The sequence below is a fragment of the Saccopteryx leptura genome, chromosome 7 (genome assembly GCF_036850995.1).
Source record: "Saccopteryx leptura isolate mSacLep1 chromosome 7, mSacLep1_pri_phased_curated, whole genome shotgun sequence".
NCBI lineage: Eukaryota > Metazoa > Chordata > Mammalia > Chiroptera > Emballonuridae > Saccopteryx > Saccopteryx leptura.
The window spans coordinates 99,721,840-99,726,624 of NC_089509.1; positions in this window are offsets into that span (position 1 = coordinate 99,721,840).

Genomic DNA, 4,785 nt, shown 5'->3' on the forward strand with positions numbered 1-4,785 from the left:
TCCTGGAGAATTCCAACATACAGCCGAGTTTGAGAACCGCTAAGTTGTGGGATATGAGACACCAAGCAGAATGCTGAGAGAGTGAGGAGGGGGAAAGAAACAAAGCACCGAATTCAGCACATCTGTCCTGTCTCTCTCAAAAAGATAGCCTCAGTGCTCCGGCTGCCACTGTTTACGGGAAAACATAAAGTCATCACGCTGTCTAGTATTGTAGCCCTCATTTTTCACAGCACCAAGCATGCTTGTTGACATTCTATGAAAGTTAATAATAACAATGGTGTGCTGTCAGTTTTTTCTTTGTAGTTGTCACTATTGTAGAGCTGTCTATCAGGGAAAAGGTTTTTGTTCAGCATGTTCCAAGTATTTGGACATCACAGTGCTGGTCAAATCAGTCTAACACAAACCCCGGGGCAATGCAAGTACAAGTGGATTGTCAACAGAAGCAGTTCCCAAAGTGTCACCTTATTTTCCCATAGGGATGTGGCCCTACTGGCTTTCCAGCAAATCTGGGTCTCTAGCTCTCCTCTTTTTGCAGCCATCCTACACTCCTCTCCATCTCTAAGACTTGCTGTGGCCCCAACTCAATTATCTCTTTTAATCTGAATTCAGATTACTGTATCTCTAAGAGAACTGGCCCTTGGGCTCTCTTCCCTCTTAATTAACAAGACATTTCTAAGATCACCTGGAGTACGTATTTTGGGTGGTTCTTCTAAAAGGGAGCATGTGAGGTCTGGGGAGGTCTGGGGAACCCTCCAGGAGTTGAGAAGGAATAAATCATTAAGGTCCAAAGCCCTAAGAAAATTGTCTTTCCAATGTCATACATAATGGCCCTTCACTGGGAGTAGCTTAGAATTCTTGCACATCCAGGCTTACATGCATCTATCTAGAATCTTTACATTACAAAATTCAAGTGTTTGCTTCGTTCTAATGTCTTTAAGCTTCCACTGGGAACTTCTTCAATATGCAAAGGTATTAGTGGGCTGGCTGGAAAAGTATCTGAAGGACTTCATGACCTCTAGTCATTCTTTGGCAAAGTTAGATATTTTGAAACATATGAAAGAATACTTGTGCTGCATCTTCCCAGGGAAAGCTCGTCACCACGAGTCTATCAACACCATGGGACCGTGTGTTTTAGAATTGCGAACAAGAACTTCCTTTGTCAGAGGTAGCGTCCCAAGACTACTTAATAAGAAAATAAAGCAAGAGCAGTGCAATTCTCCTGAAAATGAAAACAACAGATTTAATGAATTACACAGTAGACAAAAAAGGAGGAAAATGCAAACAAGATTCTGGATCTTTGTTTATGTGTGCCTCTTCCATTTTTTTTTTTTTTTTTTTTTTTTTTGCACACACCCCAATAAAAGACTCAAAGTCTCAAGTTTTCTGGTTTCTAATCCAGAGACCAAAGAAGTGAAAAGATATTTCTTTTTTTTAATTAAAAAGACTTTTACCATAATAATGTCACATAGTGTTACACACAGCCCATTGAGAAGAAATAGGGGTATATTACAAAGCAGTGCTAAAGTTTGGGGGTAATTTGTGTGCCTGAAGTTCCTTATTATAATAATTTGATCTGTAAAGACATAATTATTATGCAGCAATAAAGAACTGTTGCATTGAAGGCTTACTTGCTCATTACCTGGTTTCGGGTATGTTTTTATTGCTGCTTTGGGCAGTGGTAGGATGGAAACAGGGGCACTTGCAGCACAATGACATAGACGCAATGACATGCACAACATGTATGCCTACATAGGGCTTTTGATTATAGCACTATTTGCAACTGCAAATAACTGGAGGTCCACTAAATATCCATCAACAGGAAATACTTTACATAAATTACAGTACATCTGTTTATTGAAATACAAAGCAACTGTTAAAATAATGAGGTAGGGTTTTTTTTAATTCTCCTAAACAGATATAGTTATATGAAAATAGAAAGATGCAATTTAGCATATTTAATATGCAATCATTTGTTAGACAAAAGAAGAATTAGACATATGCATGAGCTGATAATAAAAAATGTAATTTATAAAGAAGAGGATTAAGAGAATAAGAATTAGGGTTAGGAAGGAGAATTTTTAACTTTTCTGTGTTGTACATGGTCTGTACTTTTTTTTATCAGTTCAACACAGGAACCTCTCATGCATGTGGGGTCTCAGACTCTCTCGTGTATGTGGGGCTCCCATATATATATATATGTATGTGTTATTTTCTCTTCATAAAAATAAATAAAATTGCCTGACCAGGTGGTGGTGCAGTGGATAGAGTGTCAGACTGGGACGTGGAGGACCTGGGTTCGAGAACCCGAGGTCGCCAGCTTGAGCGCGGGCTCATCTGGTTTGAGCAAGGCTCACCAGCTTGGACCCAAGGTCGCAGGCTCAAGCAAGGGGTTATTCGGTCTGCTAAAGGCCCACGGTCAAGGCACATATGAGAAATCAATCAATGGATAACTAAGGAACCGCAACGAAAATTGATGTTTCTCATCTCTCTCCCTTCCTGTCTGTCCCTATCTGTCCCTCTCTCTGACTCTCTCTTCTCTGCCACAAAAAAAAAGATTAATAAATAAATAAATAAATAGAATACTTCAACATAGAAGTATAGTATACATGTGTATGTTCATTATTCTCAATTTATTCCTATACCCTGGAAGATTAGTTCATATTTGAAATGCTTTACTCAGGAATGAATACTTAAATAATTATTAATAATAATTAGCATATTAAACTGTTCATCAAAGGCCCACATTTCACAAGCAAGCTAAGTTAATTACATTATTAATCTTGCTTTATGATCAATAGCAGAGTTCACTATAGTTTAAAAAGTACTTTATAAATTTATTCATGTATTTAAAATATATTTATTTAGCAACTACATAATAAGCATTTTTAGATTTGCCCTATATCAATGAACAAAACAAAGATTCATATTCTTCTAGTGATCTAATATTTTTAAAGATATTTTTATTAATAAGATTAGTGGATTTGACCTCTGCTCCCTGTTATAATGGATTAAACAGCATCTGACTTACTCCCCTCCAAAAAAAAACCGCAATTAGAAAACTAAAAATAATATGAAATAAGTGTTTACAGATACTGAACAATAGGGAGCCTAGGACAATGAACCCTAAGAGAAAGAAAATAAGTAAGGTAAACGCTTCTTGTCCTTCCTGTCTGTTTAAAGGTATCTTCCAGACAATAGGAAGGAAATGAGGACCTCAAGAAAACTACATTGGTCTTGCTGACTACACAAGACAAAGATCAGAGTCAAGGAGGCAGCTGAAATTTGCAGGGCAATATACTGAAAAGGAAGATGGCACACAGAAGAAGAGCTCAAGAAATCGGCATAAACAATCATGTTGAGTCAGAAAAAAACAGGGCAGCTAGACGCTGAATAATTCTCAGTGCCCACACAGGGCTGAGAAACATCCAAACTTCAATGAGCCAACTTGTACATCCAACAGAGACCCTAGAAGGGTCACGCCTAAGTAATGCAACTAAACTAGTCCCTCTGTAACAGCTACACGAGACACCTCTAACAAAACTTTAGAATAAGCTTCAAAATTATCATACTGTTTCAACTCCCTTACAAAGCAAAAACTCAACACTGCGTCTGAAAAAGAAAACAGAATTTTGATTTTCCCATAATGTAATACTGCACTGTCTGGTATCCAATAAAAAGTTACTAAACATAGAAAGAAGCTGAAAAATGTGATCCATAACCAAGAAAAACAATCAAAAGAAAAGTCACTGAATGTCAAAGAATGAAATTAACACACACAATAAAAACTTTAAAATAGCTATTATAAATATGTCCTAAATATAAAGGAAAACATAAACAAAATAAAGACAGAAATGGAACCTTTAACAAAGAACTAATAGGTGCTTTCAAAAATGAAAAGTATAGTATCTGTAGTGATAAATTCACTGTACATACTAAATATCAGATTAGACATGACACTGACTTGAAGATACAGCAAGAGAAACCATCCAAACTGAATCATAGAAAGAAAAAAAAATAAACAAAATTCATAAAAGTTACTTATGGGGCCTGACCTGTGGTGGCGCAGTGGATAACGCGTCGACCTGGAAATGCTGAGGTCGCCGGTTCGAAACCCTGGGCTTGCCTGGTCAAGGCACATATGGGAGTTGATGCTTCCAGCTCTTCCCCCCTTCTCTCTCTCTGTCTCTCTCTCTCTCCCTCTCTCTCTCCTCTCTAAAAATAAATAAAGCCCTGGCCGGTTGGCTCAGCGGTAGAGCGTCGGCCTAGCGTGCGGAGGACCCGGGTTCGATTCCCGGCCAGGGCACACAGGAGAAGCGCCCATTTGCTTCTCCACCCCTCCGCCGCGCTTTCCTCTCTGTCTCTCTCTTCCCCTCCCGCAGCCAAGGCTCCATTGGAGCAAAGATGGCCCGGGCGCTGGGGATGGCTCCTCGGCCTCTGCCCCAGGCGCTAGAGTGGCTCTGGTCGCAATATGGCGACGCCCAGGATGGGCAGAGCATCGCCCCCTGGTGGGCAGAGCGCCGCCCCATGGTGGGCGTGCCGGGTGGATCCCGGTCGGGCGCATGCGGGAGTCTGTCTGACTGTCTCTCCCTGTTTCCAGCTTCAGAAAAATGGAAAAAAAAAAAAAAAAAAAAAAAAAAAAAAAAAAAAAAAAAAAAAAAAATAAAAATAAATAAAGAAAAAAAGAAAAAAAAAAGTTACTTATGGGGCAGTATCGAGAGTTCTAATATATGTAAAATTAACATATTGAAAGTCAAGATCAGCAGAGAATAGAGAATAAGAAACTTA